The sequence below is a fragment of the Cheilinus undulatus genome, linkage group 17, assembly GCF_018320785.1.
Source record: "Cheilinus undulatus linkage group 17, ASM1832078v1, whole genome shotgun sequence".
NCBI classification, from domain to species: Eukaryota; Metazoa; Chordata; class Actinopteri; order Labriformes; family Labridae; genus Cheilinus; species Cheilinus undulatus.
The window spans coordinates 9,084,424-9,106,653 of NC_054881.1; the positions used below are offsets into that span (position 1 = coordinate 9,084,424).

A 22,230-nucleotide genomic window follows, 5' to 3' on the forward strand; every position below is an offset into this window, starting at 1 on the left:
TCAGCATTCACTGTGCAACTGAAACGTTTACCCACGACCAAAACCAGGGCTTTATGTGCTCACAGTTGCACATGGCCTCAGTACTCACAAAGACCAGGCACAACACCACGATTATAACTTTGTCTGGGCCTACTAATAACATAAGTTTACCCCTTCTTATAAACAAATGAGTTCTTGTTTTTTTTTTTACATAAAATGCCATCTTTCAGTTCTCATTGACCAATTCAAAAATATGATTGTGTTCAGTTTCTACTATCCTAGAGACCCATGCATCATTCAACAAAAGACTGCTCTTTAACTTCTATATGAAGATTCCCTTTTTTGATGATAAGCATGAATTATTTTTATATTTATCGCATTTTATTTGTGTTAAAAAGAAACCAGGGAAATCTCATCTGACTCTCTGCAGGTGCAGTATTCGTAACCTTGGATGAGATCGATGAGGGCTCAAACCGTCACATCATCATCTCTAGATCCTCAAAGGGGTAGCTCAGTTGTGGGGAGAAAAGTCGCGCTGTGCTGGGCTGCCATGCCGAGTCAAACAAAGTAGAGCTAAGCCGCTCAATGTAATGGAAAAAGCCACTCCTGTGTTGTCTTGACTGTCGCTTATGGTCATCGTCATTTTGGAAGTCTGAGGTCCTTAGTGCTGTAGGACAGGTTTTCATCGAGGACATCTCTAAACTTTGCTCTTTTCAGCTTCCTTCATAAACCCTGACCAGTCTTTCAGTCCCTGCTGCTGAGAAACACCCCCCACAGCATGATGCTGCCACCATCATGCTTCACTGCTGGGGTATTGGGTAAGTGATTAGCATTACCTGGTTTCCTCCAGACTTAGTGTTTAAAATTAAAGCTAAGCATTTCAGTTTTGGTTTCATCAGACAGGGGAATCTTATTTCTCACCATCTGAGAGTCCTTCAGGTGCTTTTAGCAAACTCCAAGCAGGATTCAGATCAGTGGAGGGCTGCAATGATGTTGAACTTTGTCCCATCTCTACACAGGATGTCTGGAGCTCAGTCAGAGTGACCATTGGGTTCTTGGCCTTGTTTTAGTTTGGTTTTTATTAGTTTTAGTGTTAGTTTTGCTTTTTTTCAGCAATACTGGAGACCCACAAGACCCAGAAAAGTAGAAATCAGATGATTTTTAAAAACACATTCAAATAGACAACTCTTCATTATTCATACTATTTATCAGAATTTGATGTTTGAATCAAACTAAGCCAAAATTACCCGTGTGAATTTAAATCACATGCCATCAATATGTGAAACAGTCCATTTGGCATGCCCTTTGTTACTCCTTAACAGCATCTTTGATGGCACAGCATTACATTTACCATCTCAAGGTCATCCCTCATCCTCCACACAACATTTTCCCCACTGAAACAGAACCCTTAAAGAGCGAAGCATCATTTTTTTTCCTGTAGAAGTGAACCTTTCTGTGCAATGAAATGTCTTCTTTTCTCTTTGAAGGTATCTGACATGGCACTGCATCGTAATTGTCTCCATTTGAAGGGAAACCTGTGCATTGAATCTGGTTTGTCTCACTTATCTCTAGGAGAGACGTGCCAACAAAGGATATGACTGGAACTACTTTCCATCAAAAAAATAGTCCACATAAAAACTGTTAAGAATGTGCACTGTTTACTATCTGAAGTAGCAGGGAGACTGTTGCTAGAGTGCTTTTTTGCTACCTGGTGTCTGCCTCTCTTGTGTTTGGGTCCATAAAATCAAAAGAACAGTATCTATAAAGAGAGCTTTCCCCACTTAAACAGCATTATAAAGTGTAACCCCTTCAATGTTGACAGCTTTCTTCAGGCACTTTAATGGCATGCATGCAGTCTCCACTTCATGTAAACACTTCCATGATGCTATCTTCCTCTCAGGATGGTTGGGCACGTTAAAGAAGCCGTTATGGCCTCGTTACTGCAGGGCCATTAGATTCCTGGGGGCCGACAGCCCGTGACACTGAGTGGGAATCATTATCAGTGCAGGCCAGACAGGAAAGATGATGCCTCTCTGTCTTTGGATAACACAATTTGGCTGACATTAGCGCGGCTGCAGCACATGCATGGTCCTGAAGGGAGTGAGCATGCTCACGTGAGAGCTCTTTGCCCATTATGTCTGTCATCATGTCTGGGACAAACTTGGCTCAAGTTCAAGCCAGAGAAATTACCTTCCTATCCACATTAAAGTTCACTTAATACACCTGTCTTTTATCATACAGAGGCACTGAAGTGATGACTTCACCACATCTGAACAAAACCTCTATTTTTCAGCCTTTTTTCTTCTTTAAGCTTTAATAAGAATTATAAACCCACCTCCCAGAATAACCATCTGTTGTGTTTAACATTGAGCTAACGGGCTAATCACTGTAAGGTGATGTCATGTGTGCGGTCTGTGGTTTACAGGCAAACACACATAAATGCATGTAGGCGCACACACACTGGAGGAAATTGGATAGAGTGTGGATAATCATTGCATTAGTGCAGAGTGTGTAATCAGCGAGCGCCTTCAGGGACTAAAACACACCTTGTGTTTTTACTTTACAGACCCAGTGCTTTAGTAGCGGCTCAGGCTGCTGTGTTAACTGTTATTTGTTGAAGCGGGGAGGGCTGTGGGTTTGTGTCAGAGGGAATTAGAGGCTGAATGCAGAGATGGAGCTGGACTTTAGTGGTCTGACATCATCGAAGAGAGGCGTAATGTGACTGAAGATTGATTTTTGTTTGCAGGAAGTCATTTTAAAGAACACACTGGGAGAGAAATGGTGCTCCTTGTTGTCTTCGATTCCCTGATGAAAGGGAAACTGACAGTGTAGCATTCAGCATGCACATTTATTGACCTAACTTCCTCTGATTGATATTTTCTAAAAATGACTTTACTGCTCTTAGCTTTTCTGTCATGGGGCAGTAAGCTAAAATCCCTCTCCCACCTGCAGCTTTAAGCCTTGGCCAATGGTCATCCATTGCATCCTTCACCCTAAAGCCATCAGCATCAATTCTTTAAAACATAATTGATTGGCCAGATTCCATGTCTGTCATCAAGCAAATCCATCTTGCAAAGCTTCAAGCTGATACCCTTGTTCCCGATCAGAGTATAGCCCAGCAAATCAGCATCATTTGAGGGCTATGAGGCAGTGGCACAGGCGTGGTTAAGTAAAAATGACTGCAAACCTGTAAACAACAGTGGCCAGTGTAAGGATTAGCTCAGATGTAGCTATAGCAGCAGTTTTAATCAGAATTGGACCACATTTTTTATTAAAAGAAAAGCAAAGAACTACACTGAAAGCTTTTCTTGGTGGAATACATGTTTTGCTCTTCTCTCGACCTGCTTCAGCTTAAGTATCTTTCACCAACTGCCTATTCTAATAGTTCACCACAATTGTGACTACTGTGTCAAGTTCACCGTCAGAGCTGCTCATGCCCAACTCGTCAGATGTTACATTGCTCCAATTGGCCTGTGATGAATTATACAGGAAGAACATTCATGCATGGACTTTGGGCTCAAGTGCGCTCGGATCCGGATCCGGGACCGGGCCCCTAGTGAGAGCCACCCATAACAGTCTTATTTGTGTATCCATAATCAGTCCATTTTTGGGGGGCACAATTTTCTTGGTCCTGATTTTATTAGTAGGTCTGAAGCTAACTTGCCATATCTTCTTTTAATGTGTGGTAAATTTAAAGTGATCAGACACTACAGTCCGCTGCTCACTGGATTGTATCATGATCCTGGCTAGGGCTGGGCAGTTAATCGCAAATTAGATTAAATCGCAATGTGGACTTCTGCAATTAAATTGCAGAAGTTACAATATTTCTTAAACTTGAAATGTGTCAAAATACCAGTTTAATAAATCATTTTTTGCAGCAACAGAGATTTTTTTGCACATCATGCAAAGAGTGAAGTGTCATTTTTTATAATGGTTTACAAAAATCCTCCTTATCGTGTTTTATGTAACAAATTTATTAGACCACCCTAACCAAAGTAAGATTTATGCCACAGCTGCCCTAAATTAACAGCATTGTTAATTACCAAAATCATTTTTTATGTTTCTGCAATGGTTAATGCACCAATATGTAAAAGCTCTTTAACAGAAATAATTTTTTTTAATGCTAAAATATAATTGTTATTGTTATCCATTAATTTTCAAATTTACTGATTACAAAAAAACTGAAAAAAAAGAAAAGCACATTAATATTTAATGTGCTTTTTCTTTAATATTTATTAATGTGTCAAATTATAGTTATTTACTTGCGTTCCTGAACAGAAAAGTTCGTTTTAGTGGTTGAATGTTATGCTTAATTCATTTCTGACTTCTCAGAGAAGCCCAGTGAGCCGGCTCAAATTTGGGTGAATTCAGTTTGAAATTCCTCATTCCTGTTCAAAATGGTAAAACGTGGAGAGCTCACTGAAAATGAAAGAGTCTGCATTAAAGCACTTCATGATGCTGGATGGTCTTTGAGACAAATATGACAGGTGGTCTAATAAATTTGTGAAGCACTGTATGTTTTCCTTAAACAAAATGAATGACATAACAATGCTAATTTCCTTAAACAAAGCACATGACATCACATTTGTAATATGAGCAGAAATAGTTAGCTCATTCTAAATAAAACTGATGAGGCCTACATTACTTCACGAAAGTAATACCCCAGCTGCGATCAGCTGGTGGCTAGACTCACCTCCTCCACCCCAGCTGCCTCCTATAGAGCTTAAAGCTAGTCAGATTCATGCTACTATGTATCAAGTGCTTCTGAAATAATTTCATTTTTAAGTGCACATGGTCTTATTTATGGAATGACTTATTGCTTGAATTTGTCGAAAAATACTTAAGATAGACCTAAGAATAATCACATATTAAATCGCAATATTGGGGAAAAAACTGCAATTAGGTCATTTTTGCAAATCGTTCAGCCCTAATCCTGGCGCTGTTTGGTGCGTTTCGCTCACTCTCTCTCCACACATCTGCTGTCTCTCCTCAGCTGTCCTTTCAAAATAAAGGCATAAAAGCTAAGACCTAGCCACGCAAGCTCTTTTGCAATCACAGTAAACCTAAAAGCAGGGCCAGATGCATAGATGTTGCCACACATTAAGGATATTATCAACAGTGAAAGTTTAAATGGGCATACTGAAAGTAGTAAAAACACCTCCAGAACCGGCCTCTCCCTCTGCACAGCTCTATTTGACATCTTTATGAGGCTCACTGTGAGTGTTAAACAGCATTGTTTCTGCCCTCCTGGTCTTTGTAAACAGTCCAAGCTTGCACCCAAACGTGAAGCGGAAACTGCCCAGGCACCAGAACCTTCAACCGGTTTTCCTTTTTCTCTTTGAAGAGCTGCTGGCAGAGCGTTCAAAGCCTCTCAGTCTCTGCGCTGGCTCCTTCAATAATGTGCTGCAAATACAACCCAGCTGAGCAGGAACAGACAATACTTATTATTCTACCCAACAATAACTCCTTTTTTGTCATGCATTCCATACATTATACATGATGAAGTTAAGTATCATTTAAATGCCACTTGTATTTAATTTAACAATATTGGAAAAAGTAGTCCCACGTGGATGATAGTGAATCCACGGAGCGGTTTTTGTGGTGCTGATGCAGCAGCAGTTTCCTGCTCCTATAAAAATGTTCCAGTGACACAGACAGAAATACACACAGTCTCACACACAGGCTGCTGCTGAGCACAATGATGAGGTAATTGTTGGTCAAGTCTGTTTTGTATTGTATGACAGCAGCTGCAAACCCATTCACTTCCATTTTTAAGACGGGAGGGGGGGGGTTATATAACCCGGGTTACTCTTCCAGTATGTATTGTGTTTCTGTTAATGCCAGAAACAGATGTTCCCACATGGTTAACAACTGTGGATGCACATTCATATTGTTCACACACACTTGATAAGCATTTTAGGATTGCCCTGATGCCAGCGCATTAAACTTTGATTTTTACAAAAATCAAACCATGCCTGATTTGACTCCAAAGCATCAAAAATGGAAGTCTGAGGCAAGCATTGTCTAATTTCTTATTTCAAGTATCAATAATTGCAGACTTCACACGGTCCAAATAGTGCAAAAACATCAGCAATGTTTTGGTTCCATCTTTGCACCACCATGTTTACTCCAGGAAGTCCTGAAGTCAAAATTCGTGATACTTTTCTATGCCAGATATATTTAAATGATACAGTCTTGGCCTAATAAGTAAAAGATTAAACATTCTTAAGATTTACAGTCATATTACTAACCAGAAGCTGCTGCAAGTGAAATAGAAAGACTACTGGGTAAAAAGCAAACAACACAAATGCCTATTTTGATATCATGGCAGTAAAAATTGAAGTGTAACCAGCAAATTCTGCATACTTCGTGTCTACAGTGTTCCATACATAAAGCAGGTTTTGCCCAAGATTCTCACCCAAGGATGCATCACTGAAGCACAGCATAGCCCCGAGCAGCTGGAGAAGAGAGATCACAAGACAACTATCAATTCATGCAGTAACTGCAAAATAACACTATAATGAGTCCACCATGAGAGTAGCATCTAAAATGCAGGTTACTTTGCCTTTCTTAAGTTGATTTCCTGTTCACTTCAACATTATTTCATGATTTTTTTTTTACCTCTATCATGGGTGAGTACATTTGGAAGTTAAAAAGTTTATATTTCTAAAAAGAATGTGTGGTTTCATATACAGTTAAATCCTTTGTTTTTTCAGTTCAACCAGTACCAATATCGATACCAATATTTAAATATGCTTTTCGGACAAGAAATTTCAATCCTTTTGGGCATACTTCTAGGTTTGAGGATGACCAAGGAAATAAACTTTAGTCCTTAAAAAGCACTTTAAAGTTTAAAGAATGAGGATAAATAAATAAAGTGACCTCAACTGATATAGGTCTGTTGGTTCAGCTTAAAAACTAACTAACTTAGTAGTATATATGGACAAAAATTACAGTCAATGTTTGCTGAAATGCACAGGGAAAACATCAACTGCAGAAATTTTGATATCTGCCGATACAGATACCAGACCGATAATTTCATGCATCCCTAGATTTAAAGTATAAGAACTTTTAATCTATACCTCCTCTGTTGTTCTCTCCAATAAAGACCTGCTGTTTTAGTAAATTCCATGTAGAATACTTACCAGCCCTTACAGAGTATGTGGAATTTAAGGGTAAGGGTGGTTTCACTGTATGTACCCAGGCTTAAATCTATGTACACTTGACCCCAAAGTCTTGTTAATTTTATCAGTGTGAACAGAAGAGTACTGGGCCTTAGTCCACTTGTGGAGATTGTATGTCCGGCACAAATCATGTGGACCTGGGAACAGTATTCAGGAGATTTGATCGCAACTGTGACTTAGTAGAGGGTAGAGCTGTAAATGCAATATGTAATGTCTCCTGTCTCTTCTTGTCTCAGCGCAGCTTGGGCTTACTTCATCCTCTGAGCTGCACGGCAGATGTGGAAGAAGGAAGAGAGTCTTTGTTGGCGTCTTAAGATAATGAAAACATCCACAGTAGCCTGCAGGATGGACTTCATTGTCTTCATGGAGCATAAACAAATGTAGACCTGAGTGGTGGCCATGTTTGTCTATGCTGCCTTCTTCTTCTTAGTGGATCTATAAGTCAACAAGGCAGAGAGGAGAGGGTGGGAGCTGTCACACCAATGCATAGAATGGAACAATCAATAAACAAATCGTCCTAAGTTACTTTATATTTGATAATTAATTGATTCATTAGCTATCTGGCATGTCATATCTGAAGGAAAAACACCAGAGGCCTAGCCTTTATAGAGTAAGTCCATCTGGGTTCAAATCTGACCTGTGGCTCCTTTCCTGTCTGTCATTCCCCACTCTCTCTCCTCAGTTTTCAACTTCATTCTCTCATGTAAAGGCCTAAAAAAGCCCAAACATAAACCTTTAAAACACAAACACATCTGCTTGTATTCTTGAAATCTGCCTCTATTTACATTAAATGTTTTCCTACAACTTCTCCAGCCCTCGCCTCAAATACCTCGTTGAACAATTTGCAGAAGCCGTGCATTTTAAAGCGATTAGTGTTCCGGTTTAATTGGAAACTATCTGCTTCCTCACACCTGTGTTGTTGTAAGTTAGCCTGAGGGATGGAGGCTCCTGAGCTGTTTTATTTTAATGAGAGTGCTCTGTGTTCAGCCTCACATGACTCTCATTACTGCCCAGAGAGTGAAGAGAAGAAGAGATGATTGGAGGAATGAACGTTAAACAGAAGCAGACGGGAATGAAAGACTCGTCTTATTCTTCTTCTTTCTCCAGGATAAAAAAAATAGGAGCATGATGTATCACAAAGCCTGGAACTCAGGGATTTGAATCCCGGCATTTGTAGACACTGCAACACTTTTTGGGAGGTATTGTAAACTAGTTTCTAGCTTATGTTAGTTCTAAAGATTTTGCACACTATTGTTGCAGTCAATTGCCATGCACGATTTAGGTTTTCTGAGGAATGAAGGGTTGCCACACATGCTAAATCTATCATTATTCTCTGCATTTTTCAGGATAACCAACTAGACTCATGATACCAGACATGGATTACACCTTACTTGAAAAGTGCACTATTAAATCATGCCACACTAACAGCCATGCTCAGGCCCGGTTTGGCTTGGAGCAATGTGAATGTGGGCCAGCAGAGGCCAGGGGAGGGAGGGGGAGCCTGCTTTGGCATGGTACAGGTTAACTTGGCCTAGTGGACTGTTAACCTGTTAACCAGTAACTGTTTAAAGTTGTGTATCAACTTATAACTTACTCTTTTTGCCTCCAAAGTGTTTGAAAGAGACAAGCTGTGACTCTGATGGTGGTCAAAGAAAAAGCTGTAAATACTGAAACTGCACACTTTCCCTGCTAACGGTAGCTCTGCAAAAGCTATTCAATGATAAACATGTTATATTAGACAACTACTCAACAATAACAGTTCCTGGTTGTTATGTTATTTGAATGGTTTTATTATGAAATGGCCATATCAGGAAATGGGCTGTTTTGAATAGCAGCTTAACACAACTTCCCAGGAGGGAAGATAAAGTGATTCAGCCGAACATACTTGGTCTTAACAAATCCCTAATACACAGACATAAGCCAACTGTCACATCACAGTCTTTTATGAAAGGGGAGCTGGAGGGTCATAGCCAGTCCTGCACACAGAATTAGCAGGGCTCCTGAAAAAACCCAGTGAATGGGCCATCTCCAGCTTTAATTTATTGATATCTATGCATGTGTGTTGGATCAATAGCATTGGTGCTAGTATCCTGGCTATCAGCTACTTCATTTTGGAGCTGTAAAGTGTGCCAAACTATTACTGGATTCTGATGTTGGAATGATTTATTTGTGGTACTTTTTAACCACTTTCACCACTTTTTCCATCTATTATTGCCACATCTTTTTGCCACTTTTAACCCCTTATTTGCCCTTTTTCACCCATTTCTGCCCCCTTTTTGCCCATCTGTACACATTTTTCCCATTTTTTGCCATTTGTTGCCACTTTCTTCCCATTTCTGGAATATCTTTTTGCAACTTTTGGAAACTTAGCCATTTTTTGCCATTATTTTCCTGTTTTTTTTTCCAATTTGCTGCTTTTCGCCATTTTTTTTTTTGCCACATTTTTGAACCTTTTGCAATTATTATTCCATTTTTGCCCTTTTACACCCATTGCTGTCACTTTTCATCCACTTTTTGCTAATTTCTGCAACATCTTTTTGCCTACTTTAGCTTGCAGTCTTGCCAATTCGCCCATTAATGCAACTTTTGAAACATTTTTTGTACCTTAAACCCATTTTGCAACTTTTCACCCATTTTTGCCCCTTTTTGCTACTTTTCTGCTCCTTTTTTGACACTTTTTTGCTCATTTATGCAACATATTTTTCTATCTTTTCACCTACTCTAGTTGCCTTTACACACTTTTTATCCATTTTTGCTGATTTTCACTGATCTTTGCCACTTCCTGCCAGTTTCCTTTCACTTGTTGTCTTTTTTTTTGCCACTTTGAGCCTGTTTTGCCAGTTTTTGCCACTTTTTGACCATTTTTGCCAATATAATCGCAATTTGCAACCACACATTACTAATAAAAAGGGAGTTCTGTTTTGATTAAAGGGGTTTATATTTTGAAAAAGGCTATGTATAGAGTACTACAGCATAAAATGGTAAGAGTGGCTTTTATTCAGGTTTAAGATAAAATATGGTCATCACAGCTTAACTTTACTATAGAGCATAATTCATGGGCCCCTAGTCTGGCTGGGCCCTAGAAAGGTCCCTGCTTTATCCCCCCTTATGGATGACCCTGGTCATATCGTCTGAACATGCATTTGAATGTATGACATATACATTTCAAGTCATATCTCCTTCACTAGCTTATAGGAATGTTTTGGTGCTCAAACCCAGCCAGTTTAGCTGCCCAGCTTCAAGCCTTTATGCTAAGCTAGGCTAATTACTTTCTTTATGTTACAGGAGTGGTGTCACTCTTTTCATCTAACTCTCTTTAAGAAAGCGAATAAGCGCTAAACCCACATACTTCCCCTCCATCCAGCTCCCTTGTTCCCAAAGGTCTTAAATACTCTAAGAAAGACCCTTTTGTGGTGGGTTTGAGCTGCAGACATCCCCCCTCAGTCCCCACATAATAGCCTGCCCCCAGCTGTGGAAGGGTTCAACAGATCAGCTCCAGTCTAACACCGCTTTAACTAAGAGCTGAGGCCAAATTTAAAGCATGTAGGGGCATTTTTGGCCCTGCTTTAAAGGGCCAGAAGAGAAGCTGGATTGTAACCCTTGAAAGGAAAATCCCTTGAATTCATTTGCCTACTTCTGTAATTGGAAAATGCCTGGCAAGAATTCACTCCGCCGAGGTTCTCCTGAGGACAAAACTCCCCTGAACATAAATCTGCTGATGGAAAGCAGGAAAATATACAGTGCTGTTGTATTTTTCATTCTCCATTCACAAGTTACAGCGATGTTGTCTCTGCAGATATCACTGTTTCTATGAATTTCATGGGACTGATGTGTAAAATTGAAGTTGCTGCGCTTTATCAGATCACACATCAGATCTCAGCATGGGAAAAATGGCAGAATCAGGTGTGTAAACTGGCTGGGAAAGAACTTTTTCACTCTCACATTATTTTTATTCTCATTTAAACGTCATACTAAATGATTTACAAGCAATCAAAGCTACTATAGAAACAAACCCTTAGCTTTTTATGGGGTTCTTAATCTTTCCAGCCAAACAAAGATTTAAAGACAAAAGTATGGGTGTTTAATTCAATGAAGGAGCATTAGTTTGGAGGTCTGCTGTATGGCTGGTATGCTGTTTATTAGTGCAGTGATTCCACTGAAGCTCCTGTGAAGATTGTGTATTATTTCTAGCTTATTCCAAAGCATGTGTGGCAAAATGCAGCTTGTTTTTCCACCGTTCATAAACCTGATTCTGCTGTAGATTATACCTTTTTTGGTTAGGTTATATTTCCTTATCAAAAGGATCACTTTACGTAGAGACAAAGTATGTAATATTAGTGTTTTCTCAAGGTTTTCCTCGGCCACACCTGCTGATGTGGGTTCTTCAGGAACTGAGATGAGTTTGTCTTATTCCTGTGTTAGATAATATCCTCTTTGCTTCAGTCTCGTGGAACCTTATGGGAGAATCTTTAGGATTTTCTCGGTGGGAAAAGAGGACTTTCATAGCTGAGAAAAGAAAGCTTTGTTCCTCCATGTTGTCAGCAATCATGGAAAGCATCCAGAATGTTTACAGTTAGGTTTGGCTATGGTCATAGCTCAATTAGGCCATACTTTCTTTTTATAAGCGCAAAAATAAAAGCAGTATCTCAAAATGTTAGAATATTGTGAGAAAATCCCATTGCTCATTCTCTCTCTGGTTCAGTACAAACAACCATAACCATGGGGAAGACTGCTGACTTAAAAGTCGTGCAAAAGACAATCACTGACTCTCTTGAGTCAGTTGACTGGAAGGAAAACGTTTGGTAAGAAAAGATGTACAAGCAACAGGGATGACCCTAGCCATCAGAGGGTTTCCAAACAAAGCAGATTCAAGGACTTTAGGGTGATTCACAAAGAGCAGACTGAGGCTGGAGTCCACGGATCAAGCGCCACCACACTAAGATGTGTCCAGGATTTGGGCTACAAGTACCATGATCCTGGTGTCAAGCTGCTCCTGAGCCAAAGGCTACCTTGTCAGCATCTCACCTGGGCTAAGGAGAAAAAGAACTGGACTGTTGATCAGTGGTTCAAAGTCCTGTTTTCATATGAAAGTAAGTTTCATTTGTAGATCAAGGTCCCAGAGTCTGGAGGAAGATCGAGGAGTTCCAGAATCCATGGTGCTTGAAGTCCGGTGTTTTTGGTTTCTACAGTCAGAGATGGTTTGGGGTGCCATGTCATCTGCTATTGGTCCACTGGTCTTTATAAGTCCAGAGTCAACACTGTCAGCTGTCTACCAGGTGATTTTAGAGATCTTCTTGCTTCCATCAGCTGGGAAGCTTTTGGAGATAGTGATTTTCTTTTCCAGCAGGACTTGGTACTTGTCCACATTGAAGTCAAATCTACCAGAAACTGGTTTGCTGACCGTGGTATGAGCAGCCAACTTATCTTCCATAGACTGGAAAATCTCTGGGAAAATGTCAAGACACCAGACTCAACAATACAGACGAGCTGTAACCTGGGCTTCATAACAACCCAACAGTGCCACAGACTGATTGCCTCCATGCAACGCCTCATTGATGCAGAAATTAGCACAAAAGGAACCCAAAAGGACAGAAAAGGTCTGTCTTACTTACTTGTTATAGAATGAAATGTGCCTAATATATCATCACTGTGATTTGGGATGTGCAGCCTGATCTCAAATGTGAATTTTATTACAGATGCAGACATACCTGGTTGAAATATCTGAATTTCTTACACCACCTGCCGCTGGCTTTTGCTTTGCCAATGTAAACATGGATGTCTTTCAAGAATCCAAGAAATTGAGGAGGGTTTGAAGAAAAAAGAGAACAAGACAGGGATATTGATAAGTATAAACTGCACTCCAGAAACTGGAAGCCACGCATATTGCTCAACATTGCCTTGGCTTTTTCAAACACATGACAAACTATGCAATAACTTTATACAATATCTGCTTCCTGATAGAGGGAAAAAGAGATGCTTTAAATCTGAAATGTGGTTAATCCATCAAACCAAACACAGATGCATGTTGCAAAACCCTTGCAACCCATGTTGCAACCCTTTCTGTTCAAGACAAACCAGGCCTGTAGATTTAGACTTTCATTTACTTGTATCATGAATTCTGAAACAGGCTTAAGTCAGCTCGCTGTTTCACTGAGTGACTCTTATTGACAGTTGTGCTCCTGCTTGTGCTGCCAACTGGAAACTGGATCTACAATGGGACCAACCATTAAGCACCATCCTTTTAAGCCTCTTTGTTTACCTGTTAGTGTTTCACTTCTGTTGTAAAAGTACTAAACGACCCCCGAGGCCCCTCTGGTGATCAATCCTCTGATAGATTTAGTGCACTGTCGGTTAAAAGTGTCCTTCACTCCACCTTCAGCATCTTCTCCTGTTATCTATGTCTGATAAAGAACCAGCAGCTTTCACCGCCTCATGTGTTACGTTTAACTCTTATTGGAGATTCTGTTAGTAGAAAGCTCTACAATCACGTTAGTGCTGTAACTATTGAAGCCGGACTATTGAGCTGACTGTTAACTGGGCTGCTTTAATCAGACAGTATCCATTAAAATGCCTCAAGAGAGAAGGGGAGAGAGTTTGCCATTAGTTAATTATCTACAGCCTGATGTTTGTGAGCCATTAGCGGGACGAGTCCTCGATCTGCTGCTGACGACAAACATGCTCGATGGTTGGAGATAATCCTATTGAGTGTTTGTTGGTCAGACTTAAAGGGATAGTTGCTTTTTTCTGTCTTAGATATTTTGAGACTGCATCCTACAGTAGTGAAAGTCCTACTGGTAGTTAAAGTGGGAGGTTGGTTTTATAATATCCTGTTAAAATCAAAACTGTTTCTCACACTTATAGGCCACTGTGTCCTGGAGATATTTCTTTGAAACATTTAGCCAGTTGTTTATGTGCGGACAGCTCTTGAGTCATATACTAATTTATCAACTGGTGCAAGTAGAGCATGCAGCTCTTATTGCCCAATGCAAAATTATGATCTTGTTTATTTCCTGCTATGCTAAAGACCCATAAATTAATTTTCTGAACACTTCTTTAACTCCTATGTAAAAACATTTTCTCTATTTGATGACAAAAATGAATTATTATTTTGTTTATACAGATAGCAGAGAGGAGGAGAGAGTATGTCCATGGGAAAACACTGCATCATGCTGTTTATATGCTTATGGAGTCAGAAACTTTTTGATTTTACTTTTAAGACGGTTTAAAGACAGTCAGATCAGACCCACATGCTTGGGTTTTTATTGTTCCAATAATAAATGTTAATTTTAATTATAAAATGGTTTTGAAATCAGCCTTTGGTGATCATAAAACCTTGAGAGCTGTCTTTTACCAGGGTGAGGGTAGAGTCTCTCTCTTTCACATGCCTCTCCATGCCTCATGGATCCATCTGCAGAGCTGAGAATTGTGGTGTGTGTATGACCACAAGCACACCAGTGCTACTTTTACAAGCCTGGGTAGCCCGGGTACTCAAGCTCTCTCCCCCCACCAAAGACATGCTCGTTAGGTTAACTGGTGACCCTAAATTGGCCGTAGGTGTGAATGTGAGTGTGCCTGATTGTCTGTCTCTATATGTCAGCCCTGTGATTGACTGGCGACCAGTCCAGGGTGTACCCCACCTCTCGCACAATGACAGCTGGGATAGGCTCCAGCCCAACGGGATAAGCGGTATCAAAAAATGGTAGATGGAGTTTGTAAGTGTCAGCACTTTGGATTTCAGGAAAGTTCACATATTGTGCAACCCTAGGCCCACCCTTAAATCCGTCTTGTGCCAAGACAAGTCCAGTTTTTAGCACCTTTTAGCTCCTTTTTTGGTTCCCCCCCCCCCCCAAGAACCTGTGAGTATTTGTGGCTATAATTGCTTGATACTCCTTTATAGTCACAAGGCCCAGAGTGGGTAAAAGTCTCAAAATATGTTGACAGGCAACATATACATTTCGAGAACAAATAATGTAATGCTGCATTGGACAATGGCAACATCAACTTTTACAACTGGTTAATTTCTTTGATTTCTTTGACCAATGAATCACCTCCTGTAGTCATCAAAAATGGGTGTTACAACACCTCATAATACATCATCTGACTGCTTTCTTTTCTCTGATAAAACCTGATAAGGTGCATTTCACAACTGTAATCTTATAATAATAATCTTGGTCTAAATGTTTGGGAGAGCTTCCTAAGAACTGGACTTTTTAAGGTGAAGTAAGTTTAGGTTTTTAAGGTGAAATGAGAAAGAAAAGGTCATGGAAGAATGGGTGAATTCAGTGTAGTCTTTGTGTTCTTTGAAACACCTTTCACACGGAGCTTATGCCTTATCCCTCTTAGTGACTTTGTCTGGATTATCTAATAAACACACCGTGATTGTGTTTTGTTGTTTGTGTTCAACATTATGCAACTCTCTTGAAGAGACCCGTCAGTCAGACTGCAGACATCAGCGTCTCATTTTTTATGAACATGTGAAAGAGTTTAAAGGTTTTCTCCAGGTGCACGGGCTCGTCTGTCTCAGGTTAAGATGGAAAATACCAATGAGTGACAAAAAAAGGAAAAGATGCTCATTTATCCAGCAATAATGAAACGATGCTCTCTGGAGATGGTATGGTTTTCAGATTTGGACTCATCTCTGCATTGTTTCTGCTCTCCTTACAGGTTGAAGGAAGACTCTGGCATTGTTTGGATTTCACTGAAGATTAATCTCTGTGGTGAAGGATTCCACACAGGAGGTTGGTCTTTTTTAAGTATTTTTGCAAAAAACTTTTACATTTCACCATTGACTTTCAGCCTAACCCTGCTGACTAACCCTAGCCATTGCTTTTACCTTACTTGAACCCTAATCTTTGCAAATATGACTCATCTCACGAACTTTAAGGACATTTTTCTCTATACCTAGGCATTTTTATGATCTTTTGATTTGTTGAATTTGTTGAGGAGGAAAGGATGTATTGAAAAGTTTGTCACAATAACATTTTTTTTTTATCTTTAACAATATTGATACCTGATTTTCTACCATGGTACAAAAATAGAGGTCCTAGACACCCAATATTGGGCAAATTCACTTGCCCCCCTTTCCCCCTTATGAGTAGCCTTGCCCTCCTGTCCATTCCATCAAGAATTAGGACACCGTACCCCAAGACTTGGATGTGCAAAATGTAGTGGTAGTTCATCATTAAGTGACTTTTGATAAGTTACACCTACCATTGAAGTTCAGAAACAGTCAGACTTTGTTGTAATTGGTTAAGCTGGTTGGGTAGAAATACACTATATTGCTAAAAGTATTCACTCACCTGCCTTGACTCACATATGAACTTAAGTGACATCTCATTCTTATCCATAGGGTTTAATATGACGTCAGTCCACCCTTTGCAGCTATAATAGCTTCAACTCTTCTGGGAAGGCTTTCCACAAGGTTTAGGAGTGTGTTTATGGGAATTTTTGACCATTCTTCCAGAAGCACATTTGTGAGGTCACACACTGATGTTGGACGAGAAGGCCTGGCTCTCAGTCTCCGCTCTAATTCATCCCAAAGGTGTTCTATCGGGTTGAGGTCAGGACTCTGTGCAGGCCGGTCAAGTTCATCCACACCAAACTCTCTCATCCATGTTTTTATGGACCTTGCTTTGTGCACCAGTGCACAGTCATGTTGAAACAGGGAGGGGCCATCCCCAAACTGTTCCCACAAATTTGGGAGCATGGAATTGTTCAAAATCTCTTGGTATGCTGAAGCATTCAGAGTTCCTTTCACTGCAACAAAGGGGCCAAGCCCAAATCCTGAAAAACAACCCCACACCATAATCCTCCCTCCACCAAACTTTACACTTGGCACAGTGCAGTCGGACAAGTACTGTTCTCCTGGCAACCGCCAAACCCAGACTCCTCCATCAGATTGCCAGATGGAGAAGCGCGATTCGTCACTCCAGAGGATGCATCTCCACTGCTCCAGATTCCAGTGGCGGTGTGCTTTACACCACTGCATCCGACACTTTGCGTTGCACTTGTTGATGTTTGGCTTGGATGCAGCTGCTCGGCCATGGAAACCCATTCCATGAAGCTCTCTACACACTTTTCTTGAGCTAATCTGAAGGCCACATGAAGTTTGGAGGTCTGTAGTGATTGACTCTGCAGAAAGTTGGTGACCTCTGCGCACTATGCACCTCAGGATCCGCTGACCCCACTCCATTATTTTACGTGGCCTACCACTTAGTGGCTGAGTTGCTGTCGTTCCCAATCACTTCCACTTTGTTATAATACCACTGACAGTTGACTGTGGAATATTTAGGAGCGAGGATATTTCACGACTGGACTTGTTGCACAGGTGGCATCCTATCACAGTACCACGCTGGAATTCACTGAGAGCGACCCATTCTTTCACAGATGTTTGTAGAAACAGTCTGTATGCCTAGGTGCTTAAATTTATACACCTGTGGACATGGAAGTGATTGGAACACCTGATTTCAATTATTTGGATGGGTGAGTGATTACTTTGGCAATATAGTGTAAGATAACTTTCACATTAAGTGAAATAGAATAAACTATACAGCGTATATATGGTGAAGTCAGGGTTTGGTTTCCATGTCAACATACACAGCATATACTGTAGAACTTGACCCTTCATCCATTACAGCTTCCTCCTAAGCGGACTTCATTGACCTTTAAACCGCATCACTTGTATGTTTTTGACATGCATGGATAGTTAGTGAGCAGAGAGCAAATGGTTTAACTAGAAGGACAAAAATAAAGTAAAAAGGTTGTGATCATACTGAAGTTACTAAAGAAGACAATTTGTTTTATCAGCTAGCCCAGGCTTACATGAGTGCAGAGCTTTTCTCAGGGGATGTGAGCTGCTGTGGAGTTGCTCAGACCAACAAAACAAACAAACACGGCTTCCTGCTTTTCTTGTTGTGATATTATTTGGGTTCCTGTCACCTGTCTGTTGTGAGGGGAAACACAAGCTGAGTCCACGGCGTCCATTGTTCCAGCCAGGTGTTATCTGAAATCACAGCTTCAAACAGTGCAGTGGGCTTTTTGTTCTCTGAGCTAAATGAAGCTTGATGGGATGGAAATGGACAAAATGGAAGTTAATTATGCTTAATGTGTAAATATAGCCTTATAAAAATGTTCTGAAGATTATTTTAGTTTCACTTCTGTGCTATTTTTATGTTAAAGCAGCAGATCTATGAATATTTTAAGTCACTAAGCAGCTAAAAATGCATGAACTGATCAGTGCTGCTCTTACTGTCAGCTAACTGATAGTGAAATATCCCAACACCTTCAAGTTCATGCTGTTTTTAAATCATCTGCCATGCACTGATTTTAAACATCTGTCCAGTTTATTTATCATGAGGACCTAGTAGGAAGTCGGGGGCTGACTGTTTTTCCAATATGTAGGAAAACAATGGAGTGAGAGATAATGAGCAGAGACCACCTGTGAAGGTCATTTCAAAGTGGAAACCACCGCAGAGACAACAAACAGAAAGATCGTTCGTCACTACGCTCCATAAGCAGGGAGACTCCATGTCAGCGGTCCACTTCCTGTTATCTCATTCTTGTTTTTGACCAAAGAAACTTTGTTTTAACATTTGCATTTCATAAATTTTGTTTGGATTTACATTTCTCTTATTTATAGGCCTTGTCACACATTTACTGCTGGAAAGTTCTGGAAAATTTTAAGGCAGTTCCTCTGGAAACTTCATGAGTTGCTCTTTGGCATTTAGACAATGCATCATCAAGGATAAATGATGCATTCTGGTCAATCGGATACCAAGTGACTGCACTTTCACTTTTGGGTCCTTAATAATTCGTCTCATATTGAACTTGCTTCCTTGCCTCTTATGCAGACAACAGCTCATACATCATTTCAGTAACTCTCTTACTTTGGATCCTTTTATACTATGTGACATTAAGTCTCTGGCAGGAAGAATTAATGGGAGCAAACTAGCTACTAGCTAAGAGGCTAGTAGTGCCTTTGTAACAGCTTTTCTCCATCATTTTGCCAAAATATACTATTTAGTAAATAAACCTTACTGGTTAGATTGAAATGAAAACTTGTTTTAAGTCCACAAGTTACGAGGGAGTTGTGATTTATGGTTTTTGGATGATCAGCTTTGAAGAGCTAGCTCATGTTTGAGAGAAAGTGAAAGAAACCCAGAAATTGAGTGGATAGGGAGCGACTTGCCCTGCGGTGTGCAGTAAAGAAGCTTTACTATATTTCTATCTCTTTCTGTGTGAAAAGATGTCTCATTTATTCTTGAAATATGAGATAAATAGTCTTTATTCTTCTTCTTATGTTGGCTATAATAATGACAGATTTGTCCTGTTTCTGTAAGATTTCCTACAAGCTTCAACACTCATCTCTTTGTCCCGGAGAGAAAGCCGTTACTCATCTCATTTTTCTCCCCCTGAAGCCGCTCTGACAATAGACACACACGTCTTCATTTCTCAGCTTCCCACCTCTTTGTTTTGTCTCCTTTTCACTCCCTCCCCCGTCATTTGTTCAGTAGGATTTTGGCAAGATAGATGATACTACTTGATACTTTTATTATCAGAAAGCAGAGAAGATCCGGTGCCAGCTTTTCCCAGCAGTGCTTACTTTTTATTTTGAGCCGAGTATCAGGTTTTATCTCTGAGTGCCCACAACAGCGACGTGTCTGCTTCCTCTGAGACCTGGTTTGGCTGCTTTATCCCAACGCGTCCCGTCTCAGTTTGCAGGGGGAGTTTGTGTCAGAGCCGCAGGGGAAGTTGGGATTAAACTGCACTCATCCAGAGCTCCAAACACAGCCAGAACAATGCTGTTAACCCCCCAGAGAAACAAGGCCAAATACCATCCAAACCAGCTCAGCAGAGTGGCTGATTTCCTGAGTCTGGAAAAAAGGAGCATGAGGATTTGAAGTGGAAGGACTTTTCTCCTGTGACCCCCCTGTGTTTATGGCCCCCAGGGCTGTTGGTGGGGCTGGAAATGGTTAAACATAATAGAGGCTGTGTTCAGCTGCAGGGCCCAAACTGTGCAGAGCTCCAACAGTGGGAAAGGTAAGGGAAAGAGAGGTGCTGGGGCTCCTCAGGGCTTCCCAGTCCATCAGCAGTCTGAGAGAACTGGTGTGAGGAATGTTGCCTCAAATATTAAGATGGTTTTTTACCTTTAGTTTAAGAAAGAAAAGGTGTATGGTATGATGTTAAACGCATCACCAATAAGATGAGATTTGTCAGGATTTGTGTTGTATCATGTCATATGTATCCCATCATATCTTATCCTATCCTATCCTATCTTATTGTTTATATCCTTGGTTCCAAACCTATGGGCCTGGGACCCCCCAAGGGGGGCACGTGGCTCTGTCTACCTTTAAGTTGTTAAGATTAGATTTGTACATTTTAACAGGAATCATGCTGTAACACTTACAAATAATTCATACAATAGTTGTTGGGCAATACTTGAGGGTCAAAACAGTACGACAGTACGGTTGTCTACAGTTGTTAGTTGCAGCTGAGCATAAATGCCAGAATCAAGTATTACTAATTTGAATCAGAAAGTTGTTAAGATATTTAAGTTGTGACAAAAGTTGTGGACTCAAACAAACTACTTGTTGGAGGCTCTGTGTTCACACAACAAACAGTCGTAGTTGTTATCACAGTTTGAGAGCACTGTGCCATTGTGCTTTGTCTTATCTCTGCTGTCTTTTATCCTCGGGTCAAACAGAAACAGCTCGGGCTGATATGTAACTGCTCAAAGACGACACACAGACCCGGTCAGAGCAGGCACCAACAGCACCCAACAATCTTTTCACAAGATGGATATCCAGTATCCAGCCCCCCTCCGAGTCTGTCTGTGGCGGTCCGCTCGGCCACCCACTTTGAGTCCGGACTGTGAAACGTCAGATGCTCTTTGTTTTCCACCACCCTCTTAACCTTGGTGTCGCAGGCCCGCCATGCGAGGCCTGTTATGGTCAACATGAGAAGACGAGGGACTGTGGACCTCCGCCTTCCTCACAGCTGAAGAATTACCCCATCACCTCCTACCGCTGGGACTGCTGCTCCAGCTTGGAGCAGACTGACACAGCCACACAGATTGTATAAACAGATGTTGTCAGGGGGGACTGTTGACCACTGGAGCTGACATCAAATAGAGGTGTGCATGTTTAGTTTGCCCAGGTCCACATGTGTTCATGTGTCTCTGTGTTTTTATTATGTTCTATGTTTATATCGGACTAAAATAAGACTCCTGGGGTTGGTGGAATTGTTTTCTTTTCCCTCATTCTCCTTCACACTCCTCAGTCTTTTCCAGAGGTGTTATCACTCCTCGACATGTCAGCGCCACACCTCTCCAGGTGAACTCCCCTCTGACTGGGCTCTGTTGAACGCTCGGCTCTCTGCACCATTATACTTCTTTCCCTCCTTCTCTCTTTCCCACGCTCCCGTCCCGCTTCCCCTGGAGCTCAGTGTTGGGATTTCCTCACCTTCAACACATCCGTGTGTTTATGCTCCAGCTGCACTCCCCAGTAAGTTCATAAATTAGCAAAATAAGCCTCGGAGATAACTCTCCCACACCGGGATGTAGTGGGGTACAGCAGACGTTGACATGAGCATGATGGGTAATAATCATGTGGCGTGACCTCGGTGGGTGAAATATATCTGCCTGTGGCCCTCAGCTGTCCTATTAAATAAATGGATTTGGTGTAACATATAGGAAGGAGATGTAGAGGCTGTCAGGAAGTAGCGAATAGTAGAAAACATTTTATGCAGCTTAGTAATGGAATGAATGTGTTCTGTGTTTGAATTCTCTGTTTGGTTTTTGTCCATAAATAGAACTGTTACAGGGCAGAAGCTGTGATATCCAGTGAAACAGTTAAACCAGGACCACTTTGTCAAGAAACACTTGTGATTGCGGTTGTAATTTTCTTTATTAACAGTTATTAACTTGCAATTATTGTTGTTATTTATATGTGGTGGTGCGGCTGTTCCGGGATCCTCTGTCCTTCCACGAGCCTACGTGGAAAGCAGAAACAGCACTTGCCCCGCCTTTCCTGCTCCCACAAGGAAAGCCTTAGGCAGGCAGAAAAGCTGC

General features: G+C 40.9%; 1 protein-coding gene across 1 annotated transcript in view; it reads left to right on the top strand.

The window, feature by feature from the left end:
* The window catches only part of lhfpl2a (LHFPL tetraspan subfamily member 2a), a 77,539-nt gene that overhangs the window by 16,338 nt on the left and 38,971 nt on the right, over positions 1-22,230 (top strand). Inside the window, exon 2 of the mRNA XM_041810236.1 lies at positions 15,828-15,901. The gene's annotated coding sequence lies outside the window, so the exon portion shown is untranslated. The remainder of the gene's footprint in view (positions 1-15,827; positions 15,902-22,230) is intronic.